Source organism: Centruroides vittatus, unplaced genomic scaffold (assembly GCF_030686945.1).
Source record: "Centruroides vittatus isolate TY-2023 unplaced genomic scaffold, ASM3068694v2 contig_1035, whole genome shotgun sequence".
Lineage (NCBI taxonomy): Eukaryota > Metazoa > Arthropoda > Arachnida > Scorpiones > Buthidae > Centruroides > Centruroides vittatus.
Genome location: NW_027120673.1, coordinates 766,838 through 794,324, shown reverse-complemented (window position 1 = coordinate 794,324; position 27,487 = coordinate 766,838). Strand labels below are relative to the sequence as shown.

Here is a 27,487-nt window from a genome sequence, read left to right as displayed (position 1 = left end):
AAAGTGAGAATCCCTAGTGTTTTTATAAAAATTGAAATTGATAAAAAAATCAGTGTAGTGTTTACAAGCAAGTCAAAGATATGTGAAGTGTATATTTTACTAGTGATTTAGCAGTGTGTGTGATCAGTGATGTGCTTGCCAATAAATGAAGAATTTGTTGCAACAGTAATAAAATATTATTTGAAGAAAAATTAAATGGTAAGTTAAAACTTTTTTAACTTTATTTTTTCAATTAAAATTTTTTTATGATAAGATGTGTAGAGAGATTTTCATGTTATAGTTGATATATTTCATTAATTATAATATATTCACAACTAATGACATAAATCCCCTCGGTTTTGTTAAAGTAAGTGAAACATGATCTTTAGATACGTGTGTGAATGACCTGTGCTTGTTTAAATATTTAATCAGTTATTTGGTTTGGCTCTTAGGTAAGTTTAGTTTGTTATTTGGTAAAATTACAAGTAAGTTTAAAACAATAAGAATAAATAAGTTCTATTATAGAGATTGAGTTTTTTTATAAAATTATGTTACTTATTCAAAACTTTCTAAAGAATACTTATTTGAAACAAACAATTAGAGTAAAAGTGTTTCCCAAATGGTAAGTTTTCATGAATATGTTTTTAAGATTATTTAATCCTTAACCAAATATTTGGAAATGATCATTTTTAGACTGGAAATAAAACTCAAGGTAAACTGTTAAAATGAGCTAAATAAAACATTTATTTAATATCATTAGTCTAATAATTTTTATCCTTATGCATTTAAAGTTATTGAATAATTTAAACTACAGATTAAATTTTGTGTTATTGTAAGTCTTATCTTTATGTAACAAATATTCTGTTTGTTTGGTTGCATCAATATTTAATTTTATAGATGAATGAGAAGAAAAAAGGTAAATACATTTTAACCCTTTTCTCCCAAATGTTTTACTTAAGTATAACATATTTTAAAAATATACATATAAATATACATATATACATGTTTTTAAAAAGATGTTTTATATATATAAGTGCATTTTGTCTGGTAAGTACGACTAGCAAAAAAATACTGAACTAGAAACTGAGTTTAATGCTATAATTTAATGTAATGTATATAATTTGTACTGTAGCTAATGATAATGATTTAATTTCAGCAAATATACACCAATGAAATAATTTATTAACGATTGATGTATTAAAATTTGAGTTTTTAAATAAATATATTAATTATTAGAGCATTATGGAAAGTGCAGTTTGTTTTTACTGAGAATCATCTGATGCTTGATTTTCTGATAAGTTTTTCTGAACATTGAAAAAATTATAATTTATCTAAAATTTTAAAAGTTTACAGTAGAGCATAATATTGGTGTTAATATTCTTTATGGAATACAAGTATTCTTCATTGATTCTTCTTCAATTTCAAATTTGAATCTTCAAAATTGATCTTTAAAAAGAGCAATGAGAGAGATGCATAATTCTACCTACATTATTATATATAAGCACAAAATGTTTTTCTGAACATTGTAGATGGTAAAATATTTTACAATACTAATTTAAAATTTCAACTTTTTGTAATTATTTAAATATTTAAATTTTTCAGTATATATTGTCTTCACCAGTCTCCAAAAAGTAAATGCCTGTACTAAATGTGGACTATACTAAATATTATATTGTGTTGAATTATTTGATAGGAAATTAGTATTTGTCATAAATGTGATATGCTATTATCAGAAGTTAGTGAACAGAATGAAACCTTGACATTTATTGTTTACTAGAAGAGATGTCAACATGTAGTGTTAAATATTGTTACTGAATTGTTTTGACAGTCAATTAAGTTTCCTAGCAGAGTTGAAACTAAATATTCTAATTCTGTTTCTTTCAGTTATATTAATTTGGTACTAGAGTTAGGTGTTAGGTGCCATCCTAATTTGAGTTATATTAGTTTTAAAATTAAAAGATAGTTATTTTCTTAAGAGAAAATCATTAAATTTTATCATTAACTGGAATCAAGCATCAGAACTTATACAAAAGTTTTTTTTTATTAGATTATTTTATTTTTATTTTCTTTCCAAAATATTTGTTAATTAAAACAATTAGTTTAAGTATCCTTCATTTTAAATGAAGTATAATTTTCAAAAACTTCATGTCCAGAGAAAATTGAACTTTGCCTTAATTTGAATCTATTGTAAACTGTTGTATACATTAGAAAAATCTGTTGATTTGGATAAATTACTATATTGCTATAAAACAGTTCACAAAATATTTTGAAAATTATTTTGTGAAATCTCCATTTGAAATCACTGCTATTTTTTTTTTTTAGAATGGAAATCACTATCTATCAAAATAAATTTCATAATTATTTTTATTACATTTTTAAAGTGACTTTCTAATCTTGAACATTTAATACTGATAGAATTATCAATGATAAATGTGTAAGTAGTTTATTATTTAATGTTTTTTCATTTTATTGCATTTATCACAAAAATTTCATTGTGTAATGATTTTTTGAATTGAGAACATAAAGTGAAAAATCATGTAGAAAATTAAATTTTAATTTATTTTGTTTATGTTTAAGTGAAAATGAAACAAAAAATTGTTTAAGTAAATTTTTTATTTTTGCAATATAAACTAATAAATGCACAAGAGTAATTGTTTTCTAGGTAAAATAATAATGAATGCTGAATATCTGTATGACAGACAATTAGTCACTTAATAGTTTTTCAGTATTTGTAATTGAAAAATGAATGGGGCATTGTTTTTTCAGACATTTTTAGTTCAATTAATTTCTTGAATTTACATCAAAGGAATATGATTATTATAAAATGTCTGTAAGAAATGTGACCCAAGTAGTTTAGTATTTGAAATAACTATTAACTTTAATAGAAACACTTATACTGACTATTACCTAATGCACTTTAATATAATGTGGCAATGTGGTGTTCATATTATACAGTAAGTAGAATCGTAACAATTATAGAGAATAAAGTATCTAATATTTTGAAAAACAGTTAATGGAAACCATAATGAAAAATATGAAACATCGTCTTTCTGATAGTATTGATACTTATAAAAAGAATTTGTTTTATTAATATTATGTATGGTCTCTATGGTAGTAATTTAAATTTTTATATTGTAGATAATGATGGAAATTTCTCCTAATAAGTTTTTTAAATCCATCATCTAAATTAAAAAAATTTTTAATTTTTCAGATTAGACATTGAAAATACAAAATGTGCTTGAGGGTTCATGATTTTTATGAATCCTTGAATGTAAATGAACAAATTTCAATTGATCAGCTATACCCAAATCTAGATATAATTGATTATGAAATAATATCGAATTCTTTATTACAATACAATGAATATATTTGTGAAAATCAAATGCAATTTCTTTATAAGAATCTGATGATTTTTGGAATGAACAGCAAAATGAAATTTAAAGTATCATGCTTAGTATATTGAAATTCAATCATCATATGCATAAATCAATTTTCAAACTCATCAAAAAATTTCTTGATTTATATAAAGGAATGATTCCTTATTTTTCAAATTGGTAGCAAATGTTTTTGTATAGGCAGATAAAGATTAAGCTTAAACTTATTCTATAGATATCTGCTTAATTAATGTAGATATAATGAGTTTGTATTATTTTCTAACAATTTTAGAAATGTCACAAAATTATGATTTTAATTAATTTCTTTATGTATATTAAAGTGGCAGTTTTTTCAAAAAGGATGTGTAATATAAACACAATGGATGATGATCATTCTCTATATTTATCCTGGAAAGAATATTCAAAAGTTTATTCCAGTAATAAAGTTTTGTACACATTGATGTCTGTTGGATGCATTTGTAGAGAATCAAAATTTTAAACACTGCAGTTTTCTTTTAGAAGTTAGTTTGAGTTTTTTGTTTTGTTTTACAAATTCTCTTGCATTACTCTCATAACATCTATCTTACTTTAATGTGATGAATTATTTATAAAATGTTCTTCTAAATTTAAAATAATATATCGAATGACTTCTGAAAACCATAAATATTCAGTTTTAAATGTGAGAAAGAAATCTGGTTGAATTGTTAGTATTAATTAAACCACAATATGAGAAATCTGTTCATAGATTTGATTCAGAATTTTTCTTTTTTGTAGAAGTCTTATTTGTTTACACTGTAGTCTTTAAATTTTAATAGTGTGTATTCATGGTGATATGATGTAGTTTTGATGTAGTTTTGATGATTACAGTTTTTTGAATTTAACACATCAGGGCCAACATTATGTGGACAAAGTATAATTATTAGCAGAGTTGTTCATAAAAATTTTTTTGGTAATCTCTGTAGTTGCTGAAAAATGTAAGTTATAATTGGATTTATTATTTTATCAAGTTTGATTTTGATTTCAAAATGATCTAATTTTCTTTTTAACCATTAAATAGGCATTTTAACTCTTTCTAAGAAATTATTAATAGGCCTATATTTTGAATAAAAATTTGAAGATGACTGTGAAACTTATGTCTCAAACTTTAGAAGTTATGATCCAAGGAAAATGAAGAGGAGAGTATTGTACCATTATAGTATAATAAGAAAAGGTAAGATAATTTTAAATGTTTAATAAACAAAATCTAATTTTAATAAAAAGTAACAGAAATAATATACACTAAAAAAATTATTTTTCTCTTATCTTTTGAATTAATATATGCCAATTTTGTGCATGTTAATTATTTGATTTGAAATATGCATTTGTAAAAACAATATACTTTAAAATATTAAGTTATCCGAATTTATTTTATAAAAATTAGTTTTAAAATAAAACGCAATAAATATTGCATTAGCCTGATTATAAGCTTCATTTTTTTCAAAAGTTATTGATTATAGTATGTAGCTTACAATCAATACAAATATACACACCAACTGAAACCCAATATTAAGCAAATATACACACACAGCTGCTGTAAATGATCCGAATTATGATCTGGCTTACCGTGCCTATGGGCTTGCAGCAGTTGCTGCTGTATATTTACAATCTATACTAAACCAATCAAGAAGCCTGTCCATCCAGAAGCAAAGTGCTATAAAAAACGAATTTTTGAATTATTTTTGTATTTGAATACTTGCCTTCATTATATGAAGATAATTTCATAAAGTTCATGTTTTTAGTGACTATCTTTTACTTCATGAACTTCCATATTTTTTTGTAATAAATTATTAAATATGTAAGTAGACTGTCTAAAATTTTCTGTTTATAAACTTTTATAGAAACTATAGATATAATAACTAATTCACTGATATATATCAGAAATACTTTATTAATTTCATGGTATAAGACAATCAAATTTAAAACAAAAAAATGACCATGTTAGAATGAATATACAGTTGGATTAAAGCATCATGTTTACTGCTAAACACAGCAGATAAGCTTATTATTTTATCTGTTAAATATGCAAAAAGTGAATAAAATTTTCATAATACAGCAGTAATAATCAAAGTAAAATATTGTTTTAAAGTTAAGTAATTCTAAAGATGAAATTCATATTTGTAATGAGACTTATAATCAAGCAAATATAGTGTTATTTACCTATAGTTAATGAATTAAGAATGAATAAAAATTTATAGAATAGTTTTGTTAAAATAATAAGAGGTCTGATCAAAAAGTTACTGAACTTTTTGAATAGAGTGCCTCCAGTTGGTTATTTTTTAAATTTGCGTGGAGGCGTTGTGTCCGCAGAAACCTTCTGAGTAACATGTTTCAACCTGTTTGTTGTTATCTTGTTTTGGTGATTAGTTATGGCTGTTTATGTGAAGGGGTGTTTGTGGGGTTTGGCAAAAAATCGGATCTGTGGAAATGAGCTCTTTGAAGGAACAGCGTTGTTCTGTGAAACTCTGGAAATCCTTCACAGAAACTTTAGAGTTGATTTTTACCAAGGCTTTTGGTGAGGGTGGGTGAAACATCCCCCACTCCAAAAAAGCTTGACAAGTTTGCTCAAATGTTAAGGAGATGTTGACTTTTTTTTTTCAATGCAAATGGGGGGTTGTGTATCATGAATAGCTATCTACAGGCCAGACAATCAACACGGAGTACTATCAGAGGGTTATGAAATCCCTAAGAGACAGAATCAGGTGAAAACTGTCTGAACTTTGCAGGAGTGGTGAGTGGTTTTTTTTCACCACGATAATGTGCAGGCTCATTTGTCCCTCAGGACTCCTGAGTTTTTGGCCAAAAACAAAACCGCTATGCTTCCCCACCCACCCTACTCATCTGATGTGGCCTCATGCAAATTTCCTGTTCCCGAAACTAAAAAAAACCTGCTCAAAAGGAAAAAGATTTGCCACCATTCCAGAGAAAAATTTGACAGAGGAGCTTATAAGCATTCTGGAAGAATCGTTTCAGGACTGTTTCAAAAAGTGGAAACACTGTTGGGATAAGTGTATACATTAGGGAGGAGACAACTTTGAAGGGGATTCTGACCAATAAATTGTAAGTGAAGTATTTTTTTTTGTAATAAAGTTCAGGAACATTTTGAACACACCTCCGCACTTTTGTCATTTATATTTATGATATGTATTTTTAGAGATTTTTTAGAAAATAAACATAGAAAATATGTATTTGTTTGTTTAAAATTTTTGATATTAAAATCTAGAATTATAATGTTTGTTATAATTATGAAAAATTACTCCATTTTATCTCAAAATATAATATTTAGATAAATCTAACTATACTTATTAAATTAAAATTGTTTGAGAGATTAAATAATTGAGAAATATAATTAGTTCTGAGACATTTATTTTGATTAACCTTTATTACAATCTGCTGATGTTAACAGAATCTGGAATTGATTTAAATAAATGAGAGAAGTATGTTAAATATAAATATAATATAACCTCATGAATCATGTATAACAGCATAAGAAAGGACTTTTTTGTAATGACTGTAAGATCAACTTATATTTATCACAAGATGTAAGAAAATAGATTTTTCTTTGAATTATCCTTATTAAAAAATTTGAACCAGAATTGCAAAATTTATGGCAGAGAAATTAAATTCATGTGGTTGGTGGAAATGTTAGTTTTTATCCTTGTTCTTTTGTTTACTCAATTTTTACTTGCAGTTTTTTATTTTACAGAATTGCACGTATAAGGCAATTTTTTTATTGATTTCTTTTGTCTGTCATTATGTTGTACATAATTGCTGTTCCTCAAACATGAGAATTCTGAAAAATCGTGTATGTAGTATGTTTTCTCTGCATGTCATGTTGCTTATGAAATTTTGGTTTGTTTACGGAACAATGTTCTTCATCCAGTCTCCTATAGGGGCCCTTCAAACTTTGAATTAGTGTGGGCTAATGTGAAAAAAGTTCATCTGGAAATAAATGATGAAAGGGCTATAAGATGTTTCTGAAAAAGTTTAAAAAATAATCTTTATATATATTTTTGGACACAATAAAGCTTTGAAAAACATTAAATTGTGAAAGATCATAGTTCCCTAAGCTATGTTACAAAAACAAGTGTTCAAGGTCATAGTGACTGCACACCACTATGTCATTAAGTCATTCCTAGCTGACAAACATTCATAACATTATGCTTTCATGTGGCATAACACTGGAGGTTTCATGACTCCATGATACCATTTTTGATGACGTCAGGTCAATGAAAATGATGTCGGTGGAAAGTTGCTGTATTATGCATATGATCATACAATAATATTGCAGGCTCTAAATGTGTAACTAAGTGGAAAAAATTTCTTTGCTGAAATTTTTACGTAGATTGATGCCAGGAAGTGAAAGGATATGAAAACAGCTAAGTAATTAAATTTGGTGAAAAATACCTGGAAAAACTAGTAGCTGTGGAAAATTGTCAATACTGCATCCGATCATAGGTTAACAGAATATTTAAGGTTTTGTGTTGTTTTGAAATTTTCTATCTTATTATTATATTATAATAATAATGTTAAAATAATAATTTATAATTTAAACATTAAAATATCACAATATACAATGTAGATAATTTTATAACGTATTTTTATTAGTAGATACTAATATGTAATCAGTTTTTTCTCCTACACTATATTAAAACTGTGTTGAATATATAACCACATCTGATTTTTAACTGCACAAGATTTAGTTTATTGGAGTAAGTTTATATTCAGTTACACTTTATTTAGACATTTTTAAAATAAAATAGTTTCTTGAAGTTATAAGTAAAAATTTAAGGAAGAGAAACAATAGTTATTGGTTTGGAATTTAGAAAATAAAATAAATACAAAATAAAAAAATCAAGGGACCAAATGTTAATACATGAAATGAACTCAAAAGTATTCTCTGTCTTTAGATATTTTTGAAATATCAGTATATCATAAGATAAGGAAATGATGTAATTTTGACATCTGGGAAATGAATCTGCAAACACAGTATATTTTGTTATATTAGGTGTTAAAAAATTATCACCTTTAGTGTAATGAGAGTTGTATACTGTGTACATTTTGAGATATGACATGACTATTATAAGGTTTGCCCAAAGGAAAAGTGAACACATGTCAGAACTGGCAAAAATTTGCTTATCTAAAAGAAATCTTCATGTGTGTTTAGGCAGATTCCAGCATCTCATAAGCAGAGCAATGCACCTTGGATAGAAATGTAGTGGCTGTTGATAAAAAAATTCTTTGGCTCTGTTCTTCACCTCATCATCTGAGATGAATCTGCCCTCACAAAGCTTTCTTGAGAGGTCTGATAATATGAAAGTTGTAACTCATCTTTTATTTCTGACTATGTTGTCCACAGTGGGGGATTGATGCAGTGAAGATTAGTGTGTGTGCCTGACCTGGTTTTGGTTTATCCTGAATTGACTTGTGGCCTCTTCTGTAACTCTTGCACCAAGTATTCACTGCTGTTTGTTTATCCTAGACAATGTTCACAATAAATGTGCTTCATTCATCTATAGATGATGGTATACTTCTTTTTCAGCCAGTAAAACCAAATTACTGCCCTTTATTCTGTTCTGGATGCTTTCAACGTTACTAACTTAACATTAGTTTGCCAATTACTGGAGATAAATTCTATTCCTTCAATACTTAATGTAGCCAGAAGTTTGCCTGTTGAGCTTACCTGCCCATAAGGTGGTCCACCAATTAGTATTTGCACAATGAAATATGACAAGTGTCTACTTTGCAATTGGGCAATCATTATACATAGCATACCTGGTGTCATATCTGTTCGGTAAGCTTTTTGCATTCACTTCTGCAGTTTGCTAGTATCACATGTTGCTGCTGGACACAAATTATGAATTGATACTTTTGTGTTACTTCACAGGAAGTAAATCCAGCAAGGTCAAGCTCAGGGTACAGAGTGGGTATTGATTACATTGTAATATCCAGTTGTTTAACTGTTGTGTGATCCACTCATATACATCTACTTGGGAATGAGCTGGTGCACTGTTCTGCAGATATCAAATCTACTGTAAACATACATCAAATGAAACCTGATAACATAAACAAATACATCAACAAAGGCTGTAAATGATCGGGGCTAAATTTTGGATAAATGATTATAGATTAGAAGTAAATTTGGCACTCTATCCAAAATTTAGCCCGACATTTATGCCAATTGTTGATGCATGTGCAGATCTACTGGGAAATTGTTGAGGCATTTGCCCACTGTCAAGTGTAGGATATTAAGATAGTGGACAATAGTCAAGGTTTTATTGAGAAATATGGGACAATATATGTATCTCTTCACTTCAATTGTCATATAAGATGTTAAGTGTTAAACATATTTAGTATCCTGTATTTTGTATACATTTTAGACCAGGATGTGCCCTATGGTGCAAACTATTGCACTTACTTTTTTGTCTATAAAGGACTGTCTCTTGTCTGTTGATTAAAATTGTTAAGCAGTTGTTTTATGTTGGAGAAAATTAATGTAACATTGTTCAAGTTAACACTGTCTGTCATTTTTTGCTTATTGTCAGTTTATATAGCAATTGAATGAATAAAAACCATCCACTAGACAAAGTGATAATTACAAATACAATGCACTAACCTTTTGCTTTGCAGTTAACTGGTTCAATAGAGACATTGTATATCAGGTCTACAAGAAGATCCCTCAAACAATGCCTCTGTGAACACACAACAGATATTGAAAAGAACAACACTACTTCCTTAGCCATATATGCCAGTGAAAACGAGATTACACCTGAACTACAGCAGGTTACCATAATCTGGCAAACTAGTCATATAAGCCATCTTAAGAATTTGGAGGCATTAGAGATTTTAAAGCAGGTTGTTGCCATGGCCTTATGATGAATTTTAAAGACAAAACAAATCTCAAAGACATGGCAGGCTATGTACAACCCAATGCTATAACAGCTGATGCAGGCACGTGTATTTCTTAAAAAACTTCAAAAATAGAAGCATATGAATTTTTTAATTGAGATTAGAATACACTGATTAGTTTTTCATTCAATTCCATACCAGAAAAAAAATTTTTTTTTCATAGAACTCAACCTGAAGAAGGTCCCAAGATGGAGTGAAAGCATTTGCAGTTATTTTGGAATGTAACACACAACATAATAAGGTTAGGGTGTTGTATTTATAGTTGAATGAGTATATGTAATGGAAATGTAAAAGTAGTTAGTAGTTGGAAGTATAAAACTTCAGTGTGAAGATACCAATCAAACAATTATCTAGATTGATTATGTGTGAAGCAGCATAGTATGACCAATGTTGTCAGGAGCACAGGTTGTGATGCAACTGAAAACGTATAGTTTGTTGTGCATTTCATCTCATTTCCTCACAAAATGTAATGATCTCACAATTAGCATTTGAGAGCAAGGCATTGTTGCAGTGCTTTACCAATTAGCAGACTGCATGATGCCTCTTTTATATAGACATTGCAATGTGTGTCACATGATTTATCAAAATCATATCTTTAAAAAAGTTTGCATATTGTTTGCAAAATGTATACATAGCATTGGAACTAGTTCATGATTTATAAATCCCCCTTTTCTGAATGAATTTATTTAAATTTACTTTAGATGATGTAGATGATGATGATGTACTAATGCACCATATGCTTACACTTATGCATTGCTGGTGTATGGTTTTTAAATCTGCACTTCAGAAAGATCTCTGTAACTGTAATGAAATAAATAATCTCTATCATAAATACTATTAAGTATAAGTTATGAAGAGGATATATATTTTAGATTGTATCAGTCTTAAGGCATTGAAGTTCATCTAACTCAATATTTTTTAAAGGATGAGATAGTCATTAAGAAACAATTTGAATTGTTTAATTGTAGAGTTTATTGTAACTTGTCAGGTAACAATTATCAGTTATTATTTAAATATTTTATAAAATTTTCAATTTTTTAAATGTTTAGTTTTCATATGGAAGTTTTTTGATTTTGCTTTGTAGCTATCAATTAAATATAAATATTATTTATTTATTTATTTCTGGCATAAAGTTGAACGAAAATATTTTGAAAAACAAATTACATAAATCATTCTTAATCAAATATTAGGTTTCGATCTGCTAAGCCATTGTACTATATATCCCAAAATCAACCAGCCATTAAATTGGGTTATTGCTGTTAATTGTAGTTTTCAAATTTAATTTGTATACAAACAAGGAAAGGTTATGATATTTTATTAGTTTTTTCTCGTCACAATTAGTCAGTAGGAAACACCAAAAACTCTAATGATTTGTTCATTATACTAGTAGGCACACGGCATGATAATGCTGATAAAATAAAAATGGAATTGATATAGTTAGTTTTATAGTCACATAAAGGTAATCAGTGTATCTTTTCTTTTGTTAACATCCTATTCACATTGTGCTCTAATGCAGACTTTCTCAAACCTTTTTGCTCATACAACTCAATATATTTGTAATGGTTCTGCAACCCAAATACATTTTTAATATATAAATTTTAAAACCTGGTAAACTGGAGTAACTCTACAACTCTACATCCTATAACGAAATAAAATTATTCATTATTGATAATAACTTCTACATGTGAAATGTACAGTACAATGATCACATTTCTATTAAGAGCAGTTTAGGCCAATTTTGATTTGTAACAAACAAACTAACTTCAGTTTGTTTTTATTATTGAAATTTGACTATAAAAATTTTTTCAAACATGTTTAAAACAGACTGCTTTAAAATTATTTAAGAGCCTATTTTGCTTTGGAAAATATTATAAGTTGTTAAATTCTTTATTAAAATATACTTTTCAGATTGTAAGAACATTTTTTTCAATTTAATATTGTACATAGGCAAAAAAGAAAATCATTTATTGATCCACTTGTGTGAAATGCAAGTGGATAAATAAATGATTTTCATTCATTACTTTTTTTAGTAATTTATTGTTAGGTTAATATGCACCTAGGTAGTCCAGGATGGTGGCGTTTCTGTTAGGTTAGGTTAGATTAGATTAACTATATTTTTAGTAGACGTTTCCTTTTTTTTCCTTTTGTTCAATAACTACAATGAATCAATAACTAGTGATGTTTAGCCATGGCGGCCTGCTGGCGGCTCCCCTCTGGGAGGCCAGTTGGGAGCATGAACAGTCAGAAGCGCAGCCATAGTGCCGCCATCTTGGACTACCTAGGTGCATATTAACCTATTGTTATGTATCACAATAAACCTAAAAGTTAAGAATAAAAAATATTTTCAAGTATGATCTTACATATATAATGATTTTCTATTTTGTTGTTGTTTAAAATAGAAAAGAGAAATCAATTTCATATACATACAGTCTATAATCTTAATTTTGTTAATGACAAATGACAATAATAATTAAAAATACTTACGTCAAAATATTATACCTTTTTAATTAGTCTCACTTTTCATGCTATAGGAAATTGAAAAGTTTCATTTTAATTTAGGTTTTATCATGTAAAGTTTTTTATATAATATATGTTAGGCTTAAAGATCAAAAATGCTCATTGAGTGAAAAGTCAGCCACAATGCATTCTAACTTCTCAGATCCAGCCACTATGAAAATTTTTGTTGTGGCACTTTGAAAATGCGCATATGTTTTGCAAATTTAATAAACAAAATTTGTGTTGATTATTCGTTTAGTAATCAACCAAATGCAATATGGCTATGTGAAAGTGCCACAAAGCATTGTGGATGCTTATTAACTTATTCAATGTTGACATTTTTCTCTGTTGCCTGTGTCGCCATGTTGAATTTTCGTTGATGTTAAGCCTAACAAAATTTTTTAAAAAATAATAATCGTGTTTACTGTGTCGTTAAAAATTATATTTGTATGTTGCACAAACAAAATAAATATATTGAAAAATATAAAAACAAAAAAATTATTTTAAAAGTTCATTTTAATATAAAAATTGTGACGCATAGTGACATCTACTATCAAAAATGTTCTGATGCTGACATGAAAATATTCGAGATCACCCATGCAGGTCAATGAGGTCAACACAGATTTTCAGGAACAACGCAGGACAGGTTAATGCAGTCAAGATGCAATGTGACAAAAATATCTGTGCTAAAATTTGTTACTTATTTCTGCACATATTTTTAATAAATGATTCTTTGGTGGAATTATACAGAAGTTAAGTCTTAACAATATTTAACATTATAAAATAGGCCTACTTATCAGTGAAAGATCCTGTCACAAAACTTTATATATGATTAAAAGAACCATGGTATAATGAACATAACTCTTCATTTTCTTCTATAATTCACATTCAAGAAGACAACTTGCTGCTAATTGTTTTGTTTATGAATCCTTGATACCTACATATGATACCTTTAAAATCTAAAATACATGAAAAAAGGATTAAAGTTGAATAAATTTATTTGTAAATCACTTGTCAACTGATAGCAAATTTGTTTTCAAATAATGATAACCCAAAAAGACCAACTCTAAATTTTTCTATCATTATTTTTTATTAATATAAGTTTATCTAAGAAATTTAAGGCTTAGACATAAGATTAATCAGGTTAACTGTTTACTTTCAGTATAATTCTCAATGATATTTTTATCAAAATGGCAGTGATGGCATTGTGGCATTTTCACATTGCCAGATAGCATTTTGGTTGATTATTAAAAGAATATTGATATAAATTTCACTTTTTGGTCTTATTGAATATGCCAACATGTGTTGTATGTAGAGTGCCACAACCCAAAATTTGCACGTGGCTGAATCTGATAGGTCAGAATGCATCCTGGTTGAACCTTTTGCTCAATGAGCAATTTCTAACTTTGAACCTAGAATATATTATTCATATTAAATAAAAAAATTATGGTTATTAAATTTTTTAATAACCATTAATTATTTTCCAACAACAATTAAAATAAATAAATGTAAATATAGAAATTCAAAAATAATATATTAAGATAGATAAAGTATAGGGTGTCATAGATACTAGCACTGAATTTTGACAGAAATTTAAAATGTGTCAAAGATAAATGCATTCTACACACTGCATGAGAAAGAGCAACTGCATAAGCTTTTCATATAATTGAAGTGTATGGAATAATTAGTTGTGGCATTCTGTGTTCTTGTGATCCAGACTTCCCTGCATGTGTGTGAAGGACTGAGTTTATTCTAGTACCAAAATCAATGATGAACTTTTTATGAGTATACAGGATGCTGTTTTTTTACAATGCAAATGATGTAGAATACATTGCAGGAAATATTATTTAGGTGTTCCACTCCTCTTGTACAATGACTATATGGAAATTTTATAATTTTTGTGTAAAAAAGAGTAATGATACAAATGTACCAATTTTTTTCAATAAAACTTTGTAAATTGCATACATTATTTTTATTGTATTTCTTAATTGATATTACTTTAGTATTTCAAAATGTCAGTCTCAATCCAGAGACCTGTATAATTGGTTAATGAAGATGATTATAAAAGGAAACTTTGATACAAGACTGAAATCACAATTTATATAAAATAAATGAAAATGGATTGGAGATATATGCTATAGATATTCATTTTGAAATCAGTAGACAATGCAGGGGTCACTTTTGAAAATTTAAAAATCACAAACCATTTCTTCACCAGTTTCAAATCGTTTTTTGCCACTTTAAATTATTTATTGTCACTAGTTTTACTTACTAATTAATGGAAGCTCTGGTAGCTTTATCTGTTTGGAGTCTGAGAGCAAAAGTAACATGTGAAGCTGTCACTTATAAATAGAAGTGATATTTGAATAATTTTTAATTCTGAATAACACACATAAAATGCTGTTTAATCATTATGATCAAATTAACATACCATCAACTGCCATAAATTGTATTTTGCATTTTCTGTAATGCAAATTTTTTGTATGTCTACTGATAAAAGATGAAAGTGAGAATGACATCCATAAAATTTCCCAATCTGCAAATAGAAGGCAGCATTGCAAAAAACTGTTTTTGGTGATTGCCTTTGGTTTTTAACATCACTTCTTTACTTTTCTACAGAAACTTGCCACATGACATGATGAAATCATGAGGTGTGTGGATCATGAGACCTCCCATTGTACAGAAGCTTGCTTGACAGTTTGCTGTTTTTCCTGAAGTGTGCTTTTGATTCACTTTCACACTGAATGAACATTGAGCTAAGCAGACTGGGGTTTTTATTGTCATTTCCAAGTGGTGATTTTGGCTCTGCAATGCAATCCTCCATATTGCTGCTTTGTAATTTTATGTAGAATAATAATTTTTCAGAAATTAAATTAATTACATAATTTTCTCAAATATATATAAATATAGTTCACAGGAAATGAATTCTTTTATTTTTAAAAAACATGTCTTGGTTTTAATACTTCTAAATTCTACAAATCTTCTTTTAGAAGAAAAAGCTGTTTTGTTTTATATTGAAGACTTTGTCACTTTTGTGGTATGAATTTGAGCATAGTGCTTTTTATCTTATTTATAATTATTCTGAAAATTTATTCTCCCGAATTTCTTTCCTTTTATTGTCAACACATTAATGGAACTATTGTTTTTGTATTTGTTTTGCATTTTTTAAAATACTATATCATTTTCAGTAACATGCATTTTTTAAAACAAGTGAATGTATTGAGACTTATTGGAATATTCCTGTTTTTATTAAATGAAATTGGACTTAAGCCAGGAACATTGTTTAAAACCAGCCACCTTTTAGTCTGATGTAGAACTGGTTTCCTGTCATAAACATTACTACAAACAATCACGTGTTACTGGATTTTTAAGGTTCTTGATTGTTTGTGATATGTTCTAGTAACTCATTAAGTTCATACTAAAAATTAGCATTACTTTTTGTCGAAGTAACCCCAGCAGTAATGTGATGAGAAAAAATGTTATATTTTCTAGGAAGAATAAATTATTTTGGCAGCATTGGTCAGTCTTCCTTGATTTGTGCCTGACTTTGGACCAGGAAGAGAATTTTTTTTAGCTTCTCTCTCTCACTGTTTGACAGATCTCAGTGTTGGTCTGACTTGACATATGACTAATATGACTTAAAATATCTGTCTAGTGTCCATAATGTAGACAATGAGAAACAAAAATAGGGCATTTATTTTTGAAATTTATGCAAGTGAGAAAATTGATTAGCACAAAAATATAAAACCTTATTCTAAAAATTTATCGGAGTATTACTGAAGACAGATCTAATAATGATCAACACTAATTGTATGGTTCTATGTTTAAAAAAACGAGAAAGTGTGAACAACCACTCACTACTTAGATGACAAAAATAACCATAAATGTTTAAACCTAAATTTAATATACTCTATAGCAGGGGTGGCCAACAAGTCGATTGCGATCGACCGGTCGATCGCCAAGCCAATTTTGGTCGATCGCTAGCGATGTCTTGACTTAATGTATTATATTTGTAACTGAACGCAACTGTATGCATGCAGTTATGACTCGACTCATAAGCAGTGAGTGCACTTCGTTCTGAAACAGTGTATAAACATAGTATGTATTTCACACTTCCCCCTCCCAACTTACACTATGCCTATGACAACAAGTCGATCACGACACATTTTTCCGATAAAATGTAGATCTTATGTGCACAAAAGTTGGCCACCCCTGCTCTATAGTATGGTACTGTGCTGTACATATTTGAGATTATCAAAGTTAACAAAATTACTATTTGATATTAGACTTTGTTGACCTTATTAACTGTGTTTGTGCATCATCATGTTATTAGGCCTAAATCACGTGTTTTGATTTTGAAATAATTCATGAATATTTATGAATTAATATTTTACAAAATCATTATTAACTATAAATATTTTTTATAAATGTCTACTGGAGTATTTTGTTAGAATGTTACCTATAAGTATTTATGGTAAAATTCTAACTCTATGCTTCTAATTGTTAAAATTTTCTTTCAAATAACTATGTATTACTTGTCTTGATATGTAATTTTTAGTTATGGTGATAGTTTTCATTTTATGCATTTCCCATTCCATGGATATGAGAAATTTTGTGCCTAAATTTCAGTTTCAGAAAAGTTAATATCTTTAGAAATAGAAAATTTTGTAACAAAATAAACAGAGTACAGTAGAGTTGTTAATCCGAATCAGTTGGGGATTGGGGTTGTTCGGATTAGTGATTTGTTCGAATAACCGATTATGTACGAAAAAATATATTAACCTGTCCGATGTTCAAATTTTACTCCATTGCGTGTTGCTTCGTGTCAAATTTTCGTCGATTTTAAGCCTAACGAAAATTTTTATAATAATAATTGAGGCTATTGTATCATTAAAAATTATTTCTTTATTTTGTACAAACAAAATAAATATATTGAAGAATATAAAAACATGAAACTAGATTTACTTCTAAAATATAATTATCAAAAATGTTTGATTCAGTACGACACAGTCCGACTGAAAATCGTTCAGATAACCGGCAATTTGGATTACTGGGGTTTGGATTAACGACTCTCTACTGTATTCTCGTGATAGATAATGATGCATTGATAAGTGTTTTGGCCATTTATCCAATTACCAATTAATTGACAATTTTAAAATTTGCTTGGCCACTTCCAGTAGTTGATAGCATAAGCTGAAATTTGTGTCTAATTAGTCTATAGGATCAGATTTATGCAAGCCATCTTCACAGGAAACATCGTAAGATGATCCTGTGACAATGACATGTAAGAATAACAGGTTGCTTCACTCATAATGGTGGGAAAAATTAGTGTGCCAACACCCCTTTTGGTATTTGATTACATAGTGAGGTATTGTTGGGTCTTTAGAAGATTTCAGGTGCCTGTTTTCTACGAAATGCCTATTATTGACTTTATCTTTTCACAATTATTATTAGTCAGGCTCTTAACAAAGGAAAACCCAGTTGTTGATTTCCATAAATCATTGTGCCACCTGCAGGTTGAGTTTTGTGTTACCAGCCTGTTATTAAATAAATCTTTTTTCATAGATATATTATCATATTAGTTCATTAACACTTATAAATTTTATTAACACAACATTTTTAATTTTTAATTTAAATATGCCAATTTTATAGTGGGGGCTCATTCCAATTCCGTTTGTAGTATTTTGTGACAAATTCTCCTACATGTTGTATTTTATAATTCTATACATAACAGTTTAATATTAATCTTAAATTGCTTATTTTGACTAATTTTTAAAATTAAATTAGTCAAATTTAATTTTAAAAACTTGTAAAATTTGTTGTTTTTATTTTATTATGATAAATTGTTGGCCTAATTTTATGTTTAAATTTCAGCATGTGATATTTAATAAGCTTCGAGTTGTTTGTTGGGTTTTTGTACATCACAAACAGTTATGTTTTTGCTGGATTTATAAAAACTAACACTTTCCTTTATGAATTAATTTTCACTTTGGTTTTAAGAAACATTTGTAGTTCAATAAGATCTTTAATTAGCACACCATTTTTGTAGAAATTCTTGATCTCCAGATTTATTATCAATAACTGTATTAGCAAAAAGAAAGGGGGGAATAAAAAGCACGATTTGATGAAATGTTGTGGGATTCTTATAGGGAACTTGAACAGTCATGAAAATGTTTGGGGACCCCTCCTGGACTAAAGCTTAAGAACACCTCTAATGTTACATTGCACATATATCAATAATTCTGGTGAGAATTCAAACTATAAACATCTGAATGAAGTTGTGACTGTTGTGAAAATTCTTCAAATAGTGCAATTACTTTTAGAGTGACCAGGAGAGGGAAGTCTCGAATCGTGTGCATGCTCCATCAGTCTGTTTATCACTTGTTCCACTAGCATCTTAGTGTCACTCGTAATTGCACATTTTTTCAAACTTGTGTTCACACACATTTCGTATAAATATCAACAATCATAGCTCGTTACATAATAAACACAATGAACGATATGCCAAATTTTTGGGCTATGTAAAGGCTATAATTAAATAATAGAAAATAATTAATTTCAGAAAATGTAGGCAGTTATGCTGCCATTATTGAATTTAATGACCAATTCCAAATTAAATTTTAGAAATGTCTAAATTAAAAATTAATTACTTATAATTATTACATTAAATATGAGATGGAAGCATAAGTCTATTTCTAGTTAATTAATTTCTAATATTTAATTATAGCGTTTATATAGCCCAAGAATTTGGCATTTTGTTTGGTGTGTTTATCAGACATATTATCTTTGAATTTTTCTTTTCTGCAAATCAAATTTGCATTCTAGATTGGTTCATTTTGTGCTAGAAAAATAATGACTGTTCATGCTCCTTAAATATGTATATTGTATAATTTTCTTTGAATAAATGTTATATTTGAGTTTTTTTTGGCGTGGAGCGCATTATCGTATTTTACATTAATTTATATGGGAAATATTGAATATTGTTTTGCACAGTGGCGTAGCGTGGGTGTCAGCCACCCAGGGCAGAGGAAAATTCGCTGCCCCCTTATTTAGGTATCTCAGTTTAAAAGACTAAACTATACAGTAATTCTAAAGAACTTTTTGGCAAGAACAATCATTATTATTGTGTATTGTATAGGTGTATTGTATTATTATTATTTATTTGTGAAATTTTGCTGCCCGGTGCGGGTTGCCCCTGCTGCCCCCACTATGCTATGCCACTGGTTTTGCATTACAAGTATGATTCTGGAATTAATTATGCTCGTCAAGCAAGGTTTCACTGTATTGCATTTTAACAGGAAAATTCTGAAAAAATTTTAAAAGATGTTACAAGATATTCAGACAGGTCCAACTATCAGAAACAGTGTTAATTAGTAATTAAGCTGGCTTTTGCAAGAGACTCTGCAATATTTTTCTTCATATTGTGTTTAGGTGACATAAGACTATTTTATAAAAGTACAACTATACATCAATGATCAATCAGATTTTATGTAAAATTATTGAAAGATTGGGTTTTTTTCCTTACTAAATTCTAGATTTATTCTTTGTTCAGTGTTAATAAAAGATGATTTGGCTTGAATGCCATCTATTGGTAGGAACTCTGTAAATTGTACCAAAAGTAGAGCAACCAAGTTCAGTTTGAAAGTGTTTTAAACAGTATGTGGCATTTTACAAATGCTGTGTTTTCCAGTCTATTCTCCTATAAATGGGGATAAGCATTACTCCAGGACATTAATTTTTGCGACTTAAGTGAGGTTGCCTATGGCCACAAAGATTAAGTTTGATTTGTATTAAAACTGCAGTTTTACATGGGAATTTGAGGGGTGGCTACAAATTGAGGTTTTAGTATATATTCCTATTTAATTTGTGTGTTATCTTTTATTTGTTGTTTTTATTTTATTATGATAAATTGTTGGCCTAATTTTATGTTTAAATTTCAGCATGTGATATTTAATAAGCTTTGAGTTGTTTGTTGGGTTTTTGTATTTTAAAATTTTTGATTTCTGTTTCATTTTTGTTCTAACATTAGAACGTGGGCATGAGCTGTAAAGAAAGTTGAAATTAGTAGTTTGCTTAATAAATTTGTTTTTTTTCCTTTTTCACTGGATTTAGCTGTCTTCAGTTATTTATATTATATATTACACATTCAGTTATTGCAGTAATTTATTTATTATATACAGTGGTACCTTGTAATTTGATAGGTCCAGAGTTCAAATGCTAGACTTTACCGAAATTTGCTTTGGAGTTTGAAAGATGCTTCAAAGTTTGAATGGTATCCTTAATGAAAAAATTATAAAAGCAAGGAAAGTTAAGCAACTTGTTGCTGAGTTTTATTTTAAAAATAACATTTGTATTAATAATCAGAATAAATTAATAAAATTGTATATAATGCCATCTATTTATTGTGAGATTTTGTTATAAAAACTTTTGCTATTTTATAATAATTAAAAATATATAGAGACTTAATTTTTAGGGTAGTGATGAGTTTTTTATAAAATACTATATGCTAAAACACAGTAAAATCTTTATTAAGGCTGACCCCGTTACAAGATATATTGTGTGACCACTCTACCTCTGTACCCCCTTGACCTTTCACAACCCTAATTTAATAACATCAATGCCCTTCATATACACACTACCATGCCAAATTTCATTTTTTTTAAATTTATTTTTACCTGTCCTGAGATATTAAGTGAAATAGAATTCCCCCACCCCCACACACATCCATGAAATTTTTTTGACTTTGGTGTTCAGGGGTCTCAAAACATGGAGATTGCAAAATACTTTGAGATAAAATTTGACACAATTCCATTAATTTTCCTTGTTATGTATGCATAATGGCTGGGAAAGTAAAATGTAATTGAAGCATTAATACGTACAACAGATTGTATTTATCAACTTTTGCTCTTATGTTAATTTGTATTTCAGTACTTTTTTTGGTTTATGTTTGGTTTATTATCAAGTTTTGTTATATATATTGAGTGTTATTTATTGATTTTTAAGAATTTCTTCCTGCAATTTTTTTGTTGACAGTTTTTGGGCACTGTGTTTTTTTCATTCTTTAGTTTAAAATTTCCCGAATGAAACTTTTTAAACTACATTTTTGACATGTTCAAAATTTAGGAGCATTGTTCCCACCCACATTATAAATTTTGTTTATTGTTTGTAGGTTGTTATATTCTTTCTAAAACTCAAAAAAGCACAATATATTTGATATGCTTATCTCAAGACATTTCAACCTGATTATGTTCAAACAACATATGAAGTTTTAAAATAAGCTTCTAAACAAGAAAACACTCTCTTTAGCAATTATGTCTTAGGTGTTTGATTTAATTATAACAGTTATTTATGTTAAATAATGACAGCTGTTAAAAAGTGAAAAACTTTGTTGAATGCAATATAACCTTTATTTATTTAATCATGGCATTTGAGAAGTGTGTGAAAGCAACAAAATTTAAGAGAAAGTATTAATATCAATGATTGAGATTTAAAAAAATGAACGTTTTATCAATCATGAGAGCAGTACAAATGTGGCAGATTGGCAGCCATGGTTAATATGTTAAAATTGCAGGACCAGCAAATGCAATTTGCAGTTTATTATGCAGTATTTATGTGTTTTATTTGTTTTTGTGTTTAATTTAATTTATTATTAGTTCATTTAATTGTATTATTTTCACTTAACACACCAAATACACATTATAAAGTTTATCAAAATCAGTATTGGTTAGGGTTTGGGAAAAAATTAATTGAATTTCCATTATTTTCTAATGGGGATTGTTGTTTCAGACTTTGAACAATAGAGAGTTTGAACATCCATCTCGGATGAATTAAATTTGAAGTAGGAGACATCATTGTATTCTTTTTTCTATTTTCATTGGCTTTGTTTTGTTTTGTTTTAGTCAGAAAGGGATCTAGAATTATTTTTTAAATTATGTGTTTGTTGTTAGGTAGTGAGCATTTTACAGCAATGTTATGGTAACATAAGTCTTGTCACTCTTTAACATTAGGTATAGTTTATTTCTTTCAAAAGTTTTTATAATTTATTTTCATTTTCTTGGCTGTTATAGAATATAACATTGTGAACTATTTTGGGAACAATATAATGTTCCCAAAATAGATACACACAGACAGAGAACATATTATAGGACTGGATGAATCAAAAATTTTGAAACTTGGTTAGGTTACATATGGAGTATTGATAATATATTTTGTTAATTGTAGGTCAGGAAGATGGTGATATAGAGGGGGTTATGTTTCTTATCCGAGTGAGATCACACTAAATAGAAGATTTACTTATTATTAGCATTTATGTTTACTTTCAAACTCCCTATCCCTAAATGTAAGTTTTTGCCTTTTTATAACTATTAATAATATAAAAAGTATTAAAAAAACCTTGACATATGGCATTACACACAATTTTAAATTTTGTAAATTATGAGTACTGTGGAAGTTGTGTAAGAATCTTTGCGAGCTTTCTTTGTAATTTTAAATAATACTAAAAATATTATTTGAAAATATATTTTCTGTTTAAAATAATCTTAAATATTAGAATAGTATTATTTCAAACATGGTATTAATTGAAATTAAAAAATATACAACTATAGTGATTTTTTTTTTGTTTAAAGAATCATATCTCATTAAAAAAAGTTGTTACGTTTTCGGATTCATCAATTATACTCTAATTAATACGTCTGTATATGTGTTATTGTATAGTTATTATGATTATATTTTTTTAAATTGTTTTTAACAACAGTCTTGTTTAATCAGCACTGGCAATTTTGTGGAAACAGTAACAGCTTTATATCATACAAGTAACTTGGATGCACTGATCTTGTGATATCATAATTAAAACAGTAAATTATATGACAACATTACAGTTTAATCAGGGGTAAGCATCAAAATTTAAAAATTATGATAAAAATACACCTATCCCTCGTTTTACTCGGTACTTCTTTTACACGTTTTCGCTTTTACACGGTTTAAAAAATAAATGTAGAAAATAAACTGGCTATGACCAAAAGGAACAATTTTTAACTCTAATCTACATCTATATTCCAATCCACCTTAATTATATGTTGTAGTTGATATTTAGGATACTAGGTAGACAGTTTTATTTTAATCGGTCAAATAGTAACCGATATAGTGTACTCCCCCATACGCATGAAGTTGCATTCATTGCACATGGTTTTAAACCAGAAAATTTTAATTTTTCATATTCATAAGTAACAAACGATTACATTATTTTTAATTACATTTTTTACATTACATTACACAATTACATTACATTTTTATGAATCTTTCAGATTTTATTTTTTGTTCCTTTGTACTTTGTATTTAATTAATAAAAGAATAAATTTTTTTGCCTTTCAATATTTTTGTTTGATTTATGTACCTTTTTAAAAAATTGAAAAAAATTCATAATTAATAAACAACAAAATTATGCGTTTTTTGCATACTATTCGATTTACACTGTTTTACATTCAAAAAGATACAAATTTGATTTACACGTTTTTCTCAGGAACCTATCTTCCATGTAAATCGAGGGATAGGTGTATTATTATTTTTAAATTTTGATGCTTATCCCTAATTACTGTTTCTCAACCATTTCTGAATAATGACATGCACAAATTTTAATATTAACAATGCGCCATTCTCACATAAAAAAAGATGCTCTTACACAAGTAAATGAAAAGTGAAACTTGAAGTTGTGCATTTTTGTTTACATATATTTATGTAATATAAAATGGTAAAAGTACAGAAATGATTAGTCACTACAAAACTTCATAAATTTGAGAATCCCTTTAAGCTTCAAATACTGATTGAAAGTCACTGTTTTAATTTTTCAAATAGTACTTACAGAACAAATGCTGTTTTTGATTTGTAGAACTTGAGGGGTATTTTTTATAATTGGCTAATTAGGGATAAATAACTTGAAATGTATTCCAAACCAATAATTTGAAGAAATGTGCATACATTTGTTTTATATATGATCAAGTACAGTAGAATTTTGTTGTAATGGATTGCTTGGGCTGCTAAAGATTATCTTGTTTTTTTGAGAGTTTGGTATTGTGAACAATGTATTTCCTGCATACCCATGAAAATATCCAGTATTCAAAAATATTCTGTTTTTTATCCTCCTAATATGAGATACTATATTTGAAATTATTTAGTCTCATGAGATCTATCTTTATAGTACATTAACATGTGTTACGAGAGCATATATTATATATTATGTTGTATGTATGTACAACAAAGCTGATGGAAGTGGTATATACTATAAGCTCCAAAAAGGCAAACTATTTGTGTTCATTAGCACTTCACTTGACTTCATGGAAAAATTTTTGTAAAAAAAACTTGGCATCAAAACAAGTCAAGATGGACACTTTTCTGTGTATTGAATACAAGAATTGCTTAGTATTAACAAGTTCCAGCACTATGACCAGTGTCAGAATGTTCACTACGGGGCTTCTCTTCAATTGTATCAACCTGCTGACTCTTTTTGTAGAATTTTTTCATTGTGCATACCCCAGATGTAACAAGTGTATCATCAACCTCTACAAATTTCTAGAAATATGAAATTAACTAAATGGTGAAAAAATGCAAAGTTTATAATAAATGAAACTGGAAAAATCCATTATTTCTCATTAGAGATCCACTAAAGGAGGCAAATTATATTGATTTTGCAAAACCTGGGGGCAAATTCATTACTTTGAGAAATTGTTGATTTGCAATCCATTAAAACAAGATTCTATTGTGTATTTAAAATATTAGATTACAGATGGTGTTCTACTTTACAAATAATTTTTAAAATAGCATTTTATTTTTTTTATATTGTAATGACCACAAAACAAAACCATTTACAATGCAGTAAATCTTTAGTAATTAATCTAATGTTTTCAGTTTTCATAATTCAAATATCTCCTGAAGAAGACTGAAAATGTTAGACTAGTAAATAATTACTGCATAGTAAATGGTTTTGATTTTGTAAATATTGCTGGTGCAGTTATGGATAGAATTATATTGTAATGTTTTGTATGTAATGGTAAATTATACAGGGTGTCTAGAAATAAGTATACAATTTCAATATTCTATTAAAAGAAATACACGTGTAAAAAACTTTTATTTGCATTAAATGGGTAACAAAATTCAAATCGACAGGATTCACTAGTGGTTAGATGCACTGGAGGTCCAACGCTATGGCTACCTTGTTCTCCTGATACCATAACCAGCAATTTTTTTTGTTTGGTGAATCATATAGGATATTGTGTATAAGAACAAGGCAACATCACTTCTTGAACTCAGATAACACATTAATGTGAACCCTTTTTCTTAATACATCAGACATTGTTTGACATACTTGGATTGAATTGGACTATTGTCTTGATATACTATGTGCAATCAGGGGAGCATGTGGAAATTTATTAATGCTTTAAAATAAACTTTCACGTGTATTATGTTCTTTAACATTATAAGTGAGTTTTTATTTGATTTTTTTATTTTGTAATATGAGTTGTATACTTCTTTTGTGAATACCCTATATTTTTTTCCTTGTGTTCTGTTTAATGTTTAAACTGTCATGTAGCTCCTTTACAAAAATGGTTTGTAGATCCATTTGTGCATTGATTTCTTGTTACCCGTCACTCAGTTTAACTTTGAATCATTTCCAGTGACTCTTGTCTACACCCTGAGATTAGGTTTGTAATTCCTTATAATTTAGGATTGGCTAGTACTCAGAAATTTAAGAAGCAATGATAACAATCTTATTGTTCTTTTAATTTAACAAACAACTTTTACATTCTCTTTTACCAAGGTAAAATTTGACTAAGCACAGTTAACAGAATTCTTACTTTTTAAACTTAGATATAGGAATTATGAATAGAAAAATAAAATAGTAATTTAAATATCCATATAAACCAGTGGTTCTCAACCTTTTTTACCCATGGATCCTTTTTCCTTTTAATTTTTTTTGTGGAATCCCATAGATATTGCACAGAAAAAAATCTTACAATTCCTTTCTTTTTTTATTAGTGAAAAATGTATCGCAATCATTTACTATTTTTTCTTATTTTTAAGATTCTCCTAACAAACCACAGCTTTATAATCTCTCTTTTATCTTTGTCAATGAGATATTTGAAATATTGAATGCACATACAACATATATAATTTATATTTTAACCCTTATGCAAAAAATGAGTAATAAAGAAATTGACAATATATATACTGTATAAATTTAATTCTCAGTAAAACAATTGTTCTGAAGTAGAATTACCTCATAGACCAACAATGCTCAAACTGTGGCTCGCTAGATGCATGCGGCTCTTCAAGAGCTTAATTGCGGCTCAACTAAGAAATAAAAAAACGTTTATTTTTTTAAAATATCTGTATCTTGTAAATACATTGGAGCCCAGTCAACTCATGTTTTTAAAAATGTAATAATTATGTAAAAACAGCTTACTTTATTGTCAAAACAAATACATTATGACTCTGAGATTTTTTTTAACACCAATAACTATAAGTATGGCTCCCAATATTTTCAGGTAGGTAACTAGGACTCTTACAGCAAAAAGTCTGGGCACCCATGCTATAGACCAGTGATTCAACCACTGTGATGTGGCACACTAAAGTGTCGCGAGATTTTTTAAGTGTGCCACCACTGCGAATACCCATACATAAGTGACGTCAGACAAGTAGTT

At 28.2% G+C, this 27,487-nt stretch overlaps 1 protein-coding gene and 1 long non-coding RNA gene across 3 annotated transcripts in view; both read left to right on the top strand.

Annotated features, from left to right (window-relative positions):
• The window catches only part of LOC136969169 (zinc finger and BTB domain-containing protein 45-like), a 285,864-nt gene that overhangs the window by 33,956 nt on the left and 224,421 nt on the right, over positions 1–27,487 (top strand). The gene's annotated exons all lie outside the window — the stretch shown is intronic.
• The window catches only part of LOC136969193 (uncharacterized), a 158,257-nt gene continuing 134,964 nt past the window's right edge, over positions 4,195–27,487 (top strand). The window contains exon 1 of the long non-coding RNA XR_010879784.1: positions 4,195–4,563. This is a non-coding gene — a long non-coding RNA (uncharacterized lncRNA). The remainder of the gene's footprint in view (positions 4,564–27,487) is intronic.